The sequence below is a fragment of the Lissotriton vulgaris genome, chromosome 9 (assembly GCF_964263255.1).
Source record: "Lissotriton vulgaris chromosome 9, aLisVul1.2, whole genome shotgun sequence".
NCBI lineage: Eukaryota > Metazoa > Chordata > Amphibia > Caudata > Salamandridae > Lissotriton > Lissotriton vulgaris.
In genome coordinates this window covers 437957339-437975506 of record NC_141697.1, presented here as the reverse complement: position 1 = coordinate 437975506, position 18168 = coordinate 437957339, and the positions used below count along the sequence as shown (strand labels likewise).

The 18168-nt window shown below is 53.6% G+C and overlaps 1 protein-coding gene across 1 annotated transcript in view; it reads right to left on the bottom strand.

Annotated features, from left to right (window-relative positions):
- Positions 1–18168, bottom strand: part of TDRD9 (tudor domain containing 9) — a 2495642-nt gene that overhangs the window by 106115 nt on the left and 2371359 nt on the right. The window lies entirely within an intron of this gene.

Genomic DNA, 18168 nt, shown 5'->3' with positions numbered 1-18168 from the left:
GAAGGCCGGGCATGTTCTTCTCCTTCCGTCATCGTAGCCCCTGGAGTCTGGGTTACTCGACGCTGCGGAGAAGCGATTCGAGAGTCGCCTGACTCCGAAGGCGGGAAACGACGATAATAATCGCTCAACATATACTGCAAATTTTCTAAAAGTTCCATTGGCATTTGCATCCCTGGCGTTGGTGTATTCTCTAACCTAGGCGCTTGTATCTGTTGTTCCTCATCCTCTTGATCCTTTACTTGAATAAGCAAGTCAGATGGGCTCTCACCTGCTTGAAATAGCTCATCACCAGATCCATCTTCCTCTCTGTCAGGCATTTTTAGCGGCGACATAGATGTAGACTGTGATGAACGCTTTTGCAATAGAGCTGCAGTTGTGGCAGGAGATGGTAGCGGTATGGCAGTGCTCCTTGCTGACCATACCTGAAGATCTGTGCAAGATGACAGCTTTGGTGTTGTAGGATTCCCTTGTGCTAATGTTAAATCCGAGTCTTGTGGTGTTTTCTTCGTCGTCGAGGATAATAGCTCCGTCGACGGCAGTGGCTGTTTGGTTTTCGTCGACGTGGCGGATTTCGTCGTCGACGAGGGAACCGTCGACGGGGTTACCTTCCTCGTCGACGGGGCCGTCGACAAGACTATCTTCTTCACCGACGAGGCCGTTGACGATGACTTTGTCGACGTGTCCGTCGACGGGGTCTTTTTCGCCGTCGATGGGATCGTCGACGGCAGCTTCGTCGACGACGATGTCGACGTCGTCAAGGTCTTCTTCGTCGACGGTAAGGCTGTCGACGATGCCAAGGGTTTTGTCGACGCTGGTTTTAGCTTCGTCGACGTCGGGTCGTCGACGAGAGGTGTGACAATCTTCGTCGACGAGATGGGACGAATTTGGACATGAACATAAGTTGGAGAGGAGGCTGAGGACATCACCATAGACGGTTTTGGTGAGGAAAAAGTCATAGTAGAAGTAATCGCAGAGGCTGCCTGACAGGAAATCGGCAGAGCAGTTGGTGCCTTAGTCACAGGTCTCTGAGGAGACACTAAAGACGCAGTCTTTTTAGAGTCTGTAGGCTTCACAGATTTCTCAGAGGATTTTTTACTTTTAGAAGTAGAAGGCTCACCAGCATCTGACGCGAGCTGGGCCTGCTTCGCCACTTTAGCCTTAGGAGTAGACACCTTACTCTAAGCCATCCTCTTTCTAGATCCCATAGAAGACCCTGAGGCAAAACTTCCTACCTCAGAAAGTGGCGCATCCTTATCTTTAATTCGCTGAAGCCACAGCAGCAGGCGACCCTCTCTGTCCCTGAGGGTTTTAGGAGGAAAATTGCGACAGATCTTGCACTCCTTAGCTTGATGATCAGGGTACAAGCAGTAGATGCAGCGAGTATGCGGATCTTCCTTAAACAGCCTTGCTTTTCCGCAAGAGTCACAGGCCCTGAACAGGGACTTTGATTTAGACATGGTAAAAGTAAATCTTTCACAAGTAGAGAAGAAACTGAGCAGAGCTCAGAGAGACTCCCTATCACACGACGTGCGGTAAAAAATCTGAGAGCCTGGGTCTCTGGGGAGAACATTCTGGTGGGAGCTGTGGCCTGATTGGCTGCAGTTTGGTCATACATAATGACTTGGATAGTCACTAATGTGGAAGTTTTATTTGCTGTAGCTGGGGCTACTTTACTTCCTGGTTGGGTTTACTGTTATTTGCTATGTACAAATGGTATATTTTACTGCTTTTTTATGTACCGTGGGACTCCCACTCCGACGACGGGGAATGATTCAGGCATGTGAATCTATGAAAGACACCCCTAATACTGGAGAACCCCAGCTGGTGCAAGAGGTCTGCCGTCGTCTGGAGGTGGCTGCCCACTGTCTGGGGCGAGCCCGCCTTCAACAACCAGTCGTCGAGGTAAGGGAAGACTGAAACCCCTAACCTGCGCAGATGAGCTGCGACCACCGCCATCACTTTCGTGAACACCCGTGGGGCGCTGGTAAGGCCGAAAAGGAGCACGGTAAACTGAAAGTGCTCGTGGCCTACCGTGAACAGCAGGTAACGCCGGTGGGCCGGCAGGACGGGGATGTGGAAATAAGCGTCCTGCAAGTCAAACGCTACCATCCAGACTCCTGGGTCCAGGGCAGCTAAGACCTTCACCCTCCGGAGGAAGCCGTTGACGTTCCGTAGGTCCAAGATAGGGCGTAGGCCCCCTTTGCCCTTCTTGGGTACCATAAAGTAGTGGGAGTAGGAAACATGTCCTACTTCTGGCCCAGGAACGCGCTCGATGGCCCCCACGGCCAAAAGGGGCCGAAACTTCCTCCTGCAGAGGCCGCAAATGATCCCCCGATACGCGGTGGTGTTGCGGTGGCATGGCTTGAGGGGTTGTCTCGAAGGGGAGGGAGTAGCCCCTCCGGACGATCTGCAGCACCCACCTGTCCGAAGTGACAGTGCGCCAGTGAGAGTGGTGATGGCGAACCCTGCCCCCCACTGGCGTCACATGGTCCGAGAAGCACGGACTAGGAGGGTTTAGATGCAGATGCTGCGGGGGAGGGTGTGGACTAGCCTCGCCGTTGTCCCCGACCGCCTCCACAACGATTTCCACAGCCGCCACCGCGCTGGATGGTAGTCTGCGGTGTGTGGCTGGCAGCACGTGTGGGGGCGCCCCTTCCTTGGCCACGATAGGAGTGAAAGGCACCCGTTTGCTGGCGTGGCCCCGAGCCCACCACACTCTCTAATCTACGTCCGATTTCACTACTCCCAGCATTGTGCAAAATCACTGAGTCCACAGTGAACAAACAGCTGATACACTTCTTGGAAGAGAATGAGGCATGGCACCCTAATCAAGCTGGCTTTAGGACTCAGCATTCCACCGAATCGGCTCTCCTGTTCACCACTGAAACTATCCGCTCAGCTTTAGACCAAGGCAAGAAGGCCGTCCTGATATTATTAGATCTGTCGGCGGCCTTCGACACGGTCTCACATGCTATCTTAATAGACCGGCTAATAACATCTGGCATCAAAGGTATTGCCTTAGAGTGGATAAAAAACTTTCTTAGTGACAGGCGACAAGTGGTGACCTTGGGGGATTATCGTTCCAGTGAGAAGTCACTGTCAACGGGAGTACCTCAAGGTTCTAGTCTGAGCCCGACATTGTTTAATGTCTATACTGCACCCCTGATACAGCTGATATCGTCCTACGGCATAGATGTAATAGCATATGCCGACGATACTCAACTGATCCTGGTCATGGACAAAGATAACCAGGTCTGGGAAGAAAAACTTAAGTGTTGCTTAACGGCCACCTTTGAGTGGATGCGGAAAAACCACTTAAAATGTAACACAGGCAAGACCGAGATCATGCCCATAGGCCCAAATAATGATTTCATCCCCAGACTGTGGTGGCCCGAGAATGCTGAAATACCACCTCACACTACCTCCTCGGCTCGTAACCTTGGGGTACAGTTTGGCGCCGACTTATCTTTCAAACATCAGGCGGCAAAAGTGGCAGGCACCTGCTTCGGGGTAATAAATATGCTCAGAAAGTTTTTTGACCTGCTGCCCCTCGAAGCTAGGAAAACTGTCACGATTGCATTAGTCACATCCCGCATCGACTACTGCAACAGCCTGTATGCTGGTACCAATAAGGTGGTTACCCATAAACTCCAGATGGTACAGCATGTGGCGGCAAGGCTTGTTCTGAAATGGCCAAGGAAATCTTCAGCAACCAAAGCCCTCAATGTACTACATTGGCTGCCTATAACCAAAAGGGCCCTCCACAAAGTATTGACAATCACCTTTCGCGCTGTGCATAATTCAGGCCCCATGTACCTGAGAAAAAAATTTGTCAAATACTGTCCAAACCGCACACTACGGTCTTCAAATGCTAATCTTTTGACCATTCCAGGTTTCAGACTCAAAACTCGCGGGGGTAAATCCCTAGCGGTATTGGGTGCCAAAGCATGGAATGCGCTCCCCCCTCCATTAAGAGCCCTGGACAAGGAATCTGATTTCCGCAAACAACTGAAAACCTGGATTTACAACCTTCCAGACTCAATGGCCAGAGCACTGGTATGACTCCGGTTTCAGTCTCCTTAAGCAGTAAGGCAACTTATTTCACCTGGTTGACCCTGTATTGGCGCCGAGATGCTCCCTGGAGCGATTGCTAGCGCGGTATAAATGGACCTTACATTTACATTTACAAGGTGGATACCGGACTATGGTTGCCCCCAACGTTTTGCCTGGTGTTTTGCTGGTTTTCCGACTTAGTTGGCGTGGGACCCTGCCAATCAGGACCCCAGGCCTACTGCTCGCTCTCTAAAAATGGATTCCATGTACCTTAGGTACATTTTCAATTGGTACTGGGCCACCTTATCAGACCCTGTAACTCAGGGCATAGGTGTACCCAGGGCCTACCAGGGGATGCAGCATGTATTATGCCACCCCTGGCTGGCCATCTAAATCTGACACAACTGGCTGCACGACAGCTGGGGCAAGGTGGTGTAATCACCCTTTGCTTTAGATATAGTATACCTATATCTAACCCTAAAATGGACACACAGATTCCTATCAGTCACTCCTATGGCAGGCCTTGACAATCCTGAAGGCAGAGTGCTTGGAATCGTGTGAGATGGTGCTCTGGCATGAGCTGAGCCCGTTTGCAGCTTGCGGAACCAAGTCCTAATAGCTGTTCCATGATAACGCATACCATATACTCTTAAGTGCATTATAATCCTCGCGGTTAAATGCTATCTCTGGTATCGCTTTATCAAAACATTTCGAGTAAGGTGTCATACGAATTGGAATACTAACCCCTCGCCAATTCTGGCGACGGGGTTAGCATTCCACCCTTCTAGAGGGACACGACATGTATGTAACTGTGAACCCCGGTTAAAGTTAACTCAAGCCTCAGCATCACAAAATGGATGCTGCCACCACAGACACAAGTCTAACCCCCTGCAGCTGGGAGTCCTTCCAGCGAGGGGAGCTTGGACAAAGCGTTTCCTGTCAGGGGCGGTGCTAGCACCATCCCAGACAGGGTTTTGTGTATCCTGGGTAGGCAGAGCTTTACAGGAAGGTGACTGCAAGTGGCACCCCGGTGCTCACTACGCATCTGCCGGCTAGAACCAGTTCCAGGGGCACACCAGCCCCTGGCCTGGGGAAAGTCCGGCATGGGAGAGGGGTGTAACCACCCCCCTTCCTGGTCCCACCCCTAGGGCAGGACCTAGTCGCGTACCCACCCCTTTCTTTAGGATAAAGGCAGGAGCGGGGACCCTTCCAAATTAGATCATCTTTGAATCAAGAAACTACTTTCCACGAAAGGAACTCTCGACTCTTCTCAAGATTTCTCCCTTGTGACTAAGGAGTAGTCACCCTGCATCCGCAGGCACCATCTAAGAACTCTGCGGTTTGCTGCACGTCCTTCCTCCGGAATCCGACTGACCAGCTCGACGAGACCCGGCTTCCCTGGCACCTCTGACCTCTACCTACCTCTACAGCTAAGCTGAGAACCGTAGGTGCGACAAGACCTCGAGGGACCGGCCATCATCAGAACTGCACGACTTCTATCCAGCACGACCGCCGAGGGATCCTCTGGTGAGTGCTTTGGGGTCCGAGAAGCCCCGACCCTGAGCAGCTCCAGCACCGAAGTCCAGCCTCCCAGCATCCACGAGATCTGCGTGGGGTCCTTCTGCTTTTTGCTGCTCACCGCGTTGTCTGGCTACTAGCCCGCTGGCTTGTAGCCTTCCCGACGACATCACCACTGCTGGTCTGGTTGCTCCAGACTGGCCCTTGCTCCCTTCCAAAAGAGGAGCACCCCGGACCCTCCTGGTCTACTCCAGACGCCATTTTAGGTCCACCGCATGGGCTTGAATTTGCCAAGACTTGTTGCCCCAATCCTGGGTCCAGCGACGTCGACAGCATCAACCATCGTGGGACAGCTCGCACCTCCATCCTGGTCGCCGACAACGCCTCCTGGTCCGTGAGACTGCAGAGCCCAGCGTCGCCCACTCACTTGGTCGAGGTGACTACCATCCGGTGCCCTCCTGGTGCCATCTGATCACTGGCTAGTGGTCACGAACTTGGTCCCCTCTGCTTTCAGGTGTCATCCATCTTCGATCCAGGCTTGGATCACTTCGAACAATCTTCACTGGTCGCCTGCCAGCAACTCTTTCTTCAGGCTCCTGGTTCGTCAACGAGGATTCCCGACGTCTTTCCAGACCTATGCAGCCGCAGCCCCTGGGCTAGGTAACTTCGGCATTTCGGTGCCCCAGCATAGCCTCACTATCCAAGGGTCCAGAGTCACTGTCGTTTTCGACCTACCTTATCGGGTTCGCCCGAGAACACTAACTTTGCTTTTGCTAGCTCCTAACGACTTTGTCCCGCATCCCGCGTGAGAGTGCACACTCTGCACCCGAGTCCCCTAGGCCTCCTACTAGTAATCTGAAGGTTCAGTAACGTAGTCCTAGCGATTCCAAAGCCTATTAGTCCAGTACTTACCTGCTAGTAATTTCGCATTCCACTTCCATAGTATATGGTTTTCCGTGCCCCTCGGGCATTTGTGTAAATTGTGCAACTTAAAGTATTTTCGTAAGAGTTTTGTTGTGTGCTTAGTACCCTGTCCTCATAAAGAGTACAGGGCTGTTGTGATCTAAATAAATACACTGTTTATTTTCATAACACTTGTGTGGTGTCCTTTCACTTGGTGTTCAAGGGGTATATGTGATGGTATAACAGCTGGCTTAACACGCCCTCTAGAGTTTAGCCCGAAGACTGCTCGTATCCATGCTACTAGGATAGCTGGTCTATAAGGTTGACTTACAACCAATCACCATAAGGGTTGTTTGGACTGATACATAGTGATCACTAGAATAGTGAACACTGAATATCAGGCCAACTTCTCACACAGATGCTGCGGGGGAGGGTGTGGAATGGCCTCGCCGTTGTCCCCGACCGCCTCCACAACGATTTCCACGGCCGCCACCGCACTGGATGGTAGTCTGTGGTGTGTGGCTGGCAGCACGTGTGGGGGCGCCCCTTCCTTGGCCACTAAAGGAGTGAAAGGCACCCGTTTTCTGGCGCGGGGCCGAGAGGCCCAAGAACTTGGCCGTAGCCCTGGAGTCCTTAAAGCGCTCAAGCGCATTCTTTGCCTTGTCGTCAAAAAGGCGACGGCCATCAAACGGCATGTCCATAAATGTGTTTTGGACATCAACCGAAAAGTTGGCGGACCTCAACCAAGCGTGGCGCCTAATCGCCACCGTCGTTGCCATTGCTCTACCTAGTGAGTCGGTGGTATCCAGCCCACACCGGATAGAATATTTGGCTGCATCCCGGCCCTTCACAAGGGCTTGGCCGAGTTTGGCCCGTACCTCCAACGGACACTCTTGCAGCACTTCCGCAACCGTATCCCACAGAAAGTGGGTGTAGCGGCCCAAGAGGCAAGCGGTGTTGGAAGACCGGAGTCCCAGACTAAGGGAGGAGAAGACCTTTTTACCGTACATCTCGTACCTCTTGGATTGCCTGTCCGGCGGAGCCGACGGGAATGCGGTCTGGGAAGTGGACGCCTGGATGACCAGGCTCTTGGGGGTGGGGTGGGTGGACAGGAAAACTGTGTCGCCCGTGGCCGGGTGGTGGCGTCTGGTTCCTATCTACGGGCGAACCCGTAGCGGGCCTGGACCAAGAGCCCAAAAGAACGTTGGTCAAGGTCTCATTAAACGGCAGCAGAGGCTCCGAGGGGCATGACTGCGGTTTAAGGACCTCAGTCACGGCCACGACGGGGAGCTCAAGGCCTTGGCAGCCCTCATCAACACCACACCGTATGCTGCCCCCTCCTCCGAGGCCACGGTAGGAGGCGAGACAAAACCTGTGTCCGGAGAGGTGTCCAGACCACTGGCATCCCCAAGGCCACCTGTCCAGTCCTCTAGAGGCTGACACTCTCGGGTCAGAGGGTCCTCAGACTCCTCCCAATACTCTTCATCACCCATCTCCTGAAATTCAGGGTTTTCAACCAATGGGGCCGGTTCATTGAAGTAAAACTCCCGAAAAGCCGTCGAAAGCGGCGCCCAGCAGCGCCGGAACCGGAGCGAAGGAGGCATCGGGGACGGCGCCGCCCGAGGACGGTGCCGGAGGTGACACCTGACGGACCGATGCCGGGGGGGTCGTAAGGTCCACCGGCGACAACCCAGATTCTGAAGCGGTTATAGTGGGGTCCCGCGGCGCCGGGCCCGAAGGCGCCGGCGGCGTCGGGGCCGAAGCACCTGACTGCGTCGGGGCCGAAGCCCCTGTAGGAAGGTACATCCTGACTATGGTTGCCCCCAACTTTTTGCCCTGTGTTTTAGCTGGTTTTTGACATAATCGACCTGGGATCCTGCCAATCAGGACCCCAGGCCTACTGCTCTCTCTTAAAATGGATTCCATGTACCCTAGGTGCATTTCCAATTGGTACTGGGCCACCTTATCAGACCCCGTAACGCAGGGCATAGGTGTACCCAGGGCCGCCAGGGGCTGAAGCATGTATTATGCCACCCCTGGCTGGCCTCCTAAATTTGACACAACTGGCTGCATGACAGCTGGGGCGAAGTCGTGTAATCACCCTTTGCTTTAGGTATAGTAGTTCTATATCTAACCATACAATGGACACCCGAGTTCCTATCAGTCACTCCTATGGCAGGCCTTAACAATCCTGAAGGCAGAGTGCGTGGGCTCGTGTGAGCTAGGTTCAGGCCCGAGCCGAGCCCGGTTGCAGCTTGCGGAATCAAGACCCAATAGCTGTTCCATGATAACGCGTACCATATCGGTAACTCCGGTGTCGCGTTATCAAGGCATGTCAAGTAAGGTGTCATACGAATCGGGGTGCTGCCCTCTCACCAAGTCTGGCGATGAGGTTAGCATCCCACCCTTCTAGAGGGACACGACATGTACGTAACTGTGAACCCCGGTTAAAGTTAACTGAAGCCTCAGCTCCACAAAATGGATGCTGCCACCACAGACACGAGTCTGACCTCCTGCTGCTGGGAGTCCTTCCAGCGAGGAGCACTTGGACAAAGGGTTTCTTGTCGAGGGCGGTGTTCGCACCGTCCCAGACAGGGTTTGTGTATTCTGGGTAGGTAGGGCTTTGGCGAGAAGGTGACTGCGGAGTGGCACCCCGGTGCTCACTACGCATCTGCCGGTTAGAACCAGTTCCAGGGGCGACAGCCCTGGCCTGGGGAAAGTCCGGCAGGGGAGAGGGGTGTAACTACCCCCCTTCCTGGTCCCACCCTTAGGGCAGGACCTAGTCATGTACCCACCCCTTTCTTTAGAATAAAGGCCGGAGCGGGGACCCTTCCAAATTAGATCATCTTTGATTCAAGAACTACTTTCTACGAAAGGACATTCAAGACTCTTCTCAAGATTTCTCCCTTGTGACTAAGGAGTAGTCACCCTGCATCAGCGGGCACCAACTAAGAACTCTGCGGTTTGCTGTAAGTCCTTCCTCAAGGAATCCGACGGCCCAGCTCGACGAGAACCGGCTTCCCTGGCACCTCTGACCTCTACCCACGTCATCAGCTCAGCTGTGATCTGTGGGTGCGACGAGACCTCGAGGGACCGGCCATCATCAGAACCTGCACGCTCTTAAAAACCAGCACGACCATCGAGGTAACTCTCTGGTGAGTGCTCTGGGGTCCGAGAAGCCCCGACCCTGAGCCGCTCCAGCACCGAAGTGCAGTCTCCCCAGCATCTCCACGATCTGCGTGGGGCCCTTCTGCTCGCTGCTCAGCACGTTGTCTGGTCACTAGCCGCTGGCTTGTGTCCTTCTGTGACGACATCCGAGAATCATCACTGCTGGTCTGGTTGCTCCAGACTGGCCCTTGCTTCCATCTTTGCGAGAAGCACCCCGGACCCTCCTGGTCCACTCAAGACGCCATCTTAGGCCCACCACGTGGCCCTGAGAACTGCCAAGGCTTGTTGCCCCATCCTGGGCCCAGCGACGCCGACAGCATCATCCTTCGTGGGACAGCTCGCACCTCCGCCGTGGTCGCCGATAACGCCTCCTGGTCCGTGAGACTGCAAAGCCTAGCGTCGCCCACTCACCTGGTCGAGGTGACGGCCAACCGGTGCCTTCCTGGTACCCTCTGACTACTGGCTAGTAGTACGAACTTGGTCCCCTCTGCTTTCAGGTTTCATCAATCTCCGATCCAGGCTTGGATCTCTACGAACTATTCAGCACTGGTCGCCGGCCAGCAACTCCTTTTCTTCCGGCTCCTGGCTCGTCAGCGAAGACCCCGACGCCTGTAAGACTTGTGCAGCCGCAGCCCTCGTGGCTAGGTAACTCGGCATTTCGGTGCCTGCATAGCCTCCTTACTCTAGGGTCCCGAGTCCCTCGCTTCCGACTTGCCTTATCGGGTCCGCCCGAGACCTTAATCTTTCCGTGTCCTCGGACACTTGTTTCTAAATTGTGCACTTGAAGTATTTGCTAAAGAGATTTGGTTTGTGCTTAGTACCCTGTCCTCATAAAGAGTACAGGGCTGTTGTGATTCTTAATAAATATACTGTTTATTTTCATAACACTTGTGTGGTGTCCTTTCACTGGGTGTTCAAGGGGTACATGTGTGGTAAACAGCTGGCTTAACACGCCCTCTCGAGTCTTTAGCCTTAGACTGCTCGTATCCACGCTACTAGGATAGCTGGTCTATAGGTTGACTTACAACCAAACACCATAAGGGTCGTTGGAACGATACATAGCGGTCGCTAGAATAGCGAACGTTGCATATCGGGCCAACTTCTCACATTGGTGAGCAGCGGTTGGGATTTGAGCTTGCTGTTGTTTTACCACACGTATCCTAAGAATATCTTGTTGAAAGATCGCACAAGTACTGTTAGTACATATAACTAAAAGCTTAGAATACTCTGAGTTCTACTGAACCAGCTGTTGTAGCTCCTCAAGGCTTAGCACACCTTGGCTACAACTCTTAGCGAGGGTACAGTAGGTAAACACGTAGTGTAGGTAGGTGCATCACTTACACCACACTAGAACCAGTATGTCGGACAAAGGAGGAAACTCTGGGTCTCCCCTTGTGTCAGTTGACCCTCCACAGGTCATCCCTTCAGGATATACTGTGCTGAGCTTCAAGGAGTTAAGACGACTGTGTCACTCCAGGAAGATTCAGCAGGGGTCTAACCCCACAACGTCCTTTCTGATTGGTCTCTTGGAGACTTATGATGCCAGGAGAGCTGAGAAACTTCGTAGCTCTTCTAATCCAGAAGGAGACATGCCTCCCCTCGAGGGAACCCGAGACGATCCTGACCTCATTCACCTCGCAACTGAGAACGAGGATATGGAGGAGGATGAGGATGAGGATCTCTCTGGGGATGAGGCAGATAAGGGACAGGTAGAAGTCGTCAGACTAAGCAGGTCCAACTTAAGCAAACATGATAGCGGTACTGGGGGACCCCTGGGGCCACTATCAGGTCAGCTTAACATTGGGAATGGACGAGCCCGATCTCTGTCAAGAGACTCTGGCGGATCCCTTCGAACCAATGGCTCTCACAACTCTTCTCAGAGAGGGATGACGTCCCCTCAGAGGAGAGTGTACGAAGCTAAGGAAAGGGCAGCTAATCTGAGGATCGAAAGGGAAGAACTTGCCCTGGCCAAAGAAAGGCTTGCCTTTGCTAGAGAGCAACAGTTAAGTGGGGTAGTCCCCACTGGTGGCAGCAATGTACCTAGTAATAGGGAAAAGAGTTTTGATACGAAACACCTTGGTAAGATAGTGCCCCCCTTTAAACAAGGGGACGACATCCACAAATGGATTACTGCGTTGGAGAGGGCCTGCACTGTGCAGGGTGTTCCCCAGAGTCAGTGGGCAGCTATCTTGTGGCTCTCCTTTGAGGGAAAAGGAAGAGACAAGCTCCTCACCACAAGGGTGGAGGATGCTAACAATTACCAAATCTTGAAAAATACACTCGTTGAAGGGTTCGGCCTAACCACTGAGCAGTACAGGGTGCTGTTCAGGGATACCCAGAAAACGCAGTCTCAAGATTGGTCTGATTTTGTCGATTGTGCCACTAAGGCTTTTGAAGGCTGGCTACTGGGTAGTAAGGTTACTGATTTTAAAGGATTGTATAATCTAATTATAAGGGAGCAAATCTTAAATAATTGTCAGAACCAGTTATTACACCAGCACCTGGTAGACTCTGATCTGACCTCTCCACAGGAATTGGGTAAGAGGGCAGACAAATGGGTCAGAACCAGGGTTAGGCCTAAAAACCAGGGTGGTGACCAGAAAAAGGAATCAACCAAGCCTCAAGAGAAGGGTGGGGATAAATCCACAGAGAAGACTTCCCAAGGGCCCCAAAACTCCAACAAGGGTGGTGGGTCCCAGAACACTCCTTCAGAACAGAAGAAACCTTATTGCCATACCTGTAAACAGGTGGGCCATTACAAAAGTGATGCCAAGTGCCCTAAAAATAGCAATAAGGAAAACATACCCCCAAGTAACACTCCCAGACCTCCTGTTACCACTAGTGGTAATCCCCCAGGTGGTGGGAGTGCCCCCAAGAATGTGGTGGGCATTACTTTGGGCAATCAGGAGGACTATGGCCTAGCCAGGTTCCCTGACCACACTCTTGTCTGTGAGACTGGCATGGGGTTTGCCAACTTCACTACTGGACCCCACATTTTGGGCAAGTATAGACAAGAAGTTTTAGTGAATGGTCAGAAAGTTGAGGCATTCAGAGACACAGGGGCCAGCCTCACCATGGTGAGTGACCATCTGGTCCCCTCTGCTCAACTGACCCCTGGTTTTACTTATCAGGTGACAGACATTCATGGAGTGAAGAGAAGGCATCCCATGGCAGTAGTCAAGCTCAGCTGGGGTAATGTCACAGGGCCCATGAGAGTGGCAGTGACAGATAACCTACCTGTAGATTGCTTACTGGGGAATGACCTGGAACTCTCAGCATGGGCTGAGGTGGAGCAAGAAACTCACTCCCGAATGATAGGCCTATCCAGACAGGTTAGTGGGGCAGTAATAGCTACAGCCCCAGTCCAAGCACCATTCCTCCCTGAAACGGTTGGAAGGGCAGTGGTAGCCACTGCCCAGGCTCAGACAGACTTTCCAGAACAGGATAGGAGGGCTGTGACAGTCACAGCCCAAACACAGACTGAGTGCCCTCCTGAAAAGGTTGGCAAGGTTGAAATGGTCTCAGCCTCTACTCAAACAGATAGTGAGGTTGTGAAGCCTGAAACAATGGATCACTCCACTCAAACAGAGAGCATTGAGGAGGAAGAAGAGTCTTCCCCCTCCCAGACACTAGGTGAGAGCCAGCCTCCTCAGGGAACTGACTCTACCCCTGTTGAAGGAACGGCCCCAGAGGTAGTCAGGCCTAGCTTGGCAGAGCCCCTGATGGCAGTGGACCCTTCCCAGGTGGGACCCAGTCTGGAGCAGGTAACCTGCACCTCTCTACCCTGCCTCAGTCAGCCCAGGGCTGAAGAGATCAGGGAGGCCAGTGGTGGACCCAAAAGGGCCCCCTGTCCAAAAGAACCCCTTAATCAGCAGATTAGGATCACGGAAGCTGGTAAACCTAGCCAAGTGAAAATAAAACAGACTCCTGAGGGATCCCCCTTAAAAGTAGTTAGGGAACTCCCACAGCTGGACACTGTTGGGCACAGCCAAACATGGGGCCTAAAAACCCCAGACCTGACCTGTCCCTCCAGTAAGCCAAACAGAGGGACTCAGCCTCCAGCTTTAGGTAGCCAGAGGCTGACCCTGAGAGCTCAGTGCATCTCAGCTAAAGAGAGAAAGGCACGCATGATGAATGGTGATTGGAGGAAGATGAGCCCAAAGGTAGAGGAGCCTCACTTCAGTACTCCATCCCAGCATCAGCCTTCTTCTTTCCCAAGACACACCAGAGACAGAGATTCCCTATGGTGGAGACCCTCAGATACCCTTAGGGTGAGGGGTTGCCTAGTGGACCATGACACAGGGGGAAACCAAGCCAGAGCTGGTCCTTCCTTATATGGCCACTTAGGTAATAGAGGCTTACCTGGACAAGGATAGCATTATCTCCTTTCGTTTGGGGGGGGGGGGGGGGGTTGTGTAGGAAGGTACATCCTGACTATGGTTGCCCCCAACTTTTTGCCCTGTGTTTTAGCTGGTTTTTGACATAATCGACCTGGGATCCTGCCAATCAGGACCCCAGGCCTACTGCTCTCTCTTAAAATGGATTCCATGTACCCTAGGTGCATTTCCAATTGGTACTGGGCCACCTTATCAGACCCCGTAACGCAGGGCATAGGTGTACCCAGGGCCGCCAGGGGCTGAAGCATGTATTATGCCACCCCTGGCTGGCCTCCTAAATTTGACACAACTGGCTGCATGACAGCTGGGGCGAAGTCGTGTAATCACCCTTTGCTTTAGGTATAGTAGTTCTATATCTAACCATACAATGGACACCCGAGTTCCTATCAGTCACTCCTATGGCAGGCCTTAACAATCCTGAAGGCAGAGTGCGTGGGCTCGTGTGAGCTAGGTTCAGGCCCGAGCCGAGCCCGGTTGCAGCTTGCGGAATCAAGACCCAATAGCTGTTCCATGATAACGCGTACCATATCGGTAACTCCGGTGTCGCGTTATCAAGGCATGTCGAGTAAGGTGTCATACGAATCGGGGTGCTGCCCTCTCACCAAGTCTGGCGATGAGGTTAGCATCCCACCCTTCTAGAGGGACACGACATGTACGTAACTGTGAACCCCGGTTAAAGTTAACTGAAGCCTCAGCTCCACAAAATGGATGCTGCCACCACAGACACGAGTCTGACCTCCTGCTGCTGGGAGTCCTTCCAGCGAGGAGCACTTGGACAAAGGGTTTCCTGTCCAGGGCGGTGTTCGCACCGTCCCAGACAGGGTTTGTGTATTCTGGGTAGGTAGGGCTTTGGCGAGAAGGTGACTGCGGAGTGGCACCCCGGTGCTCACTACGCATCTGCCGGTTAGAACCAGTTCCAGGGGCGACAGCCCTGGCCTGGGGAAAGTCCGGCAGGGGAGAGGGGTGTAACTACCCCCCTTCCTGGTCCCACCCTTAGGGCAGGACCTAGTCATGTACCCACCCCTTTCTTTAGAATAAAGGCCGGAGCGGGGACCCTTCCAAATTAGATCATCTTTGATTCAAGAACTACTTTCTACGAAAGGACATTCAAGACTCTTCTCAAGATTTCTCCCTTGTGACTAAGGAGTAGTCACCCTGCATCAGCGGGCACCAACTAAGAACTCTGCGGTTTGCTGTAAGTCCTTCCTCAAGGAATCCGACGGCCCAGCTCGACGAGAACCGGCTTCCCTGGCACCTCTGACCTCTACCCACGTCATCAGCTCAGCTGTGATCTGTGGGTGCGACGAGACCTCGAGGGACCGGCCATCATCAGAACCTGCACGCTCTTAAAAACCAGCACGACCATCGAGGTAACTCTCTGGTGAGTGCTCTGGGGTCCGAGAAGCCCCGACCCTGAGCCGCTCCAGCACCGAAGTGCAGTCTCCCCAGCATCTCCACGATCTGCGTGGGGCCCTTCTGCTCGCTGCTCAGCACGTTGTCTGGTCACTAGCCGCTGGCTTGTGTCCTTCTGTGACGATATCCGAGAATCATCACTGCTGGTCTGGTTGCTCCAGACTGGCCCTTGCTTCCATCTTTGCGAGAAGCACCCCGGACCCTCCTGGTCCACTCAAGACGCCATCTTAGGCCCACCACGTGGCCCTGAGAACTGCCAAGGCTTGTTGCCCCATCCTGGGCCCAGCGACGCCGACAGCATCATCCTTCGTGGGACAGCTCGCACCTCCACCGTGGTCGCCGATAACGCCTCCTGGTCCGTGAGACTGCAGAGCCTAGCGTCGCCCACTCACCTGGTCGAGGTGACGGCCAACCGGTGCCTTCCTGGTACCCTCTGACTACTGGCTAGTAGTACGAACTTGGTCCCCTCTGCTTTCAGGTTTCATCAATCTCCGATCCAGGCTTGGATCTCTACGAACTATTCAGCACTGGTCGCCGGCCAGCAACTCCTTTTCTTCCGGCTCCTGGCTCGTCAGCGAAGACCCCGACGCCTGTAAGACTTGTGCAGCCGCAGCCCTCGTGGCTAGGTAACTCGGCATTTCGGTGCCTGCATAGCCTCCTTACTCTAGGGTCTCGAGTCCCTCGCTTCCGACTTGCCTTATCGGGTCCGCCCGAGACCTTAATCTTTCCGTGTCCTCGGACACTTGTTTCTAAATTGTGCACTTGAAGTATTTGCTAAAGAGATTTGGTTTGTGCTTAGTACCCTGTCCTCATAAAGAGTACAGGGCTGTTGTGATTCTTAATAAATATACTGTTTATTTTCATAACACTTGTGTGGTGTCCTTTCACTGGGTGTTCAAGGGGTACATGTGTGGTAAACAGCTGGCTTAACACGCCCTCTCGAGTCTTTAGCCTTAGACTGCTCGTATCCACGCTACTAGGATAGCTGGTCTATAGGTTGACTTACAACCAAACACCATAAGGGTCGTTGGAACGATACATAGCGGTCGCTAGAATAGCGAACGTTGCATATCGGGCCAACTTCTCACAGCCCCCGACCCGCTAGGGGCCCCAGATGGGCCCACTGGGCCCGAAGGCCCCGCGGAACCCGTCGGAGGAGAGGGGGACCTCATGGCCATGAGGAAGCGCTCGATCTCCTCCGGCGTCGCGTCTCGCCCAGGGACCGGAGGGTGTGGGGCTGGGCGCGACACCCGCGACTCCGTCTGATCCGCGTGGGTGGTGGCACCCGAACCCCCGGCCGCGCCGGGGGGAGTCAGAAGAGCGATGGCGCCTCTTCGACTTCTTGTGTTTCTTACCTGACGACGACTTCGTCCTGGAGGAGTGGTGCCCACTCTCGGAGCTGTGGTGGCTCCGACCCCGCAACCTGTCCCTCGACCTCCCGTGGGACCGGGACCTCTCGCGGCGCGAGGCCGACTGCCGTAGTTCGAGTCGCCTGCGGGACGGCTCCCGCCTGGCTTTCGAAGAGAGGGCCCGGCAGTCGGAGCAGGCCTTGTCGTCGTGGTCGACGCCTAGACAAGTTAGACACAGGTGGCGAGGATCCGTGACCGACATCGTGCGGTCGCAATCCTCGCAGTGCTTGAATCCAGGCATCCCTATGGCACTGATCAGAGTCGTATGAAAAAAATGATCCAAAAACTTAGTCAAAAATTGACTAAGGGTTACTGCTTTTTCCATATCTGCGCTTGCTGGTGCGGAAAAAAGAAGAACCGACGTCAGCACGCGGAGGCGGCGTCTAAGTACTCCGACGACGTCATCACGGCGCCCACGATGCAGACGACGGACGCGGAGCAGCAGTACTGCTTGTGGCGAAGCCATACTGTTGGGAGCCCTGACCCAGTGGTGGTTTGTTTGGGGATATTCTAAGGTAAGGAATCTATCACTAACGTGTCTCTTTCAGATGAGGCGGTCCATGGCTGCAATAAAATCTTACACCTGGGCAGGAGTCGCCCGGATAAGGTCCGGAGACCGGCGGGTGGACATCGGAGAGCGGAAACGCTTCCTCCTCGTCTTCTTATGATCTCTCTTACCCGATTTCAAGTGTGAAGACTACGTCCCCGAAGAGTGATGATGATAGCTTCGCGATCGGTCACTCAATCGACCCCTGGACGGGGCTGAAATGAATGCCGGGCCCCCAGCAGCTTACAGGAACGCTCCCGTAAAGCCTTCGGAGCCATGGCCAGACAGTTGTAACATGACCGGGAGTCATGCTTGTGCTCCAGACAGTAGAGACATACGCCATGGTGGTCAGCCACCAACATCGTACAGCGACAGGCCCTGCAGGATTTAAACCCAGGCCTCCCTACGTGGCACCAGGAGTCAAAGACTCAAAAAGGGGACACAAAAGTCTCAAACGTATAGTCAAAAAGTGACACGGGTACGTGCTCTAATCGGATCTGCACTTGCTGGCGCAGAAAAAGAAAGAAATGACGTGGGTGGCACCTAAGTAGTCTCCGTGACATCATCTCGGCGCCTACGATGCCAGCAACGGACGCGGAGCCCCACGACGACACCTTGCGCCGTGCAGGGGTACTGCTGGCGAAATCTTTTCAGATCCAGTCTGACACCTGGGGATATTCAAAGGTAAGGAATTCATCACTAACGTGTCTCTTTCAGATCATTGGTTCCATTTTGGGAGTAAGACTGACACATGCAGGTA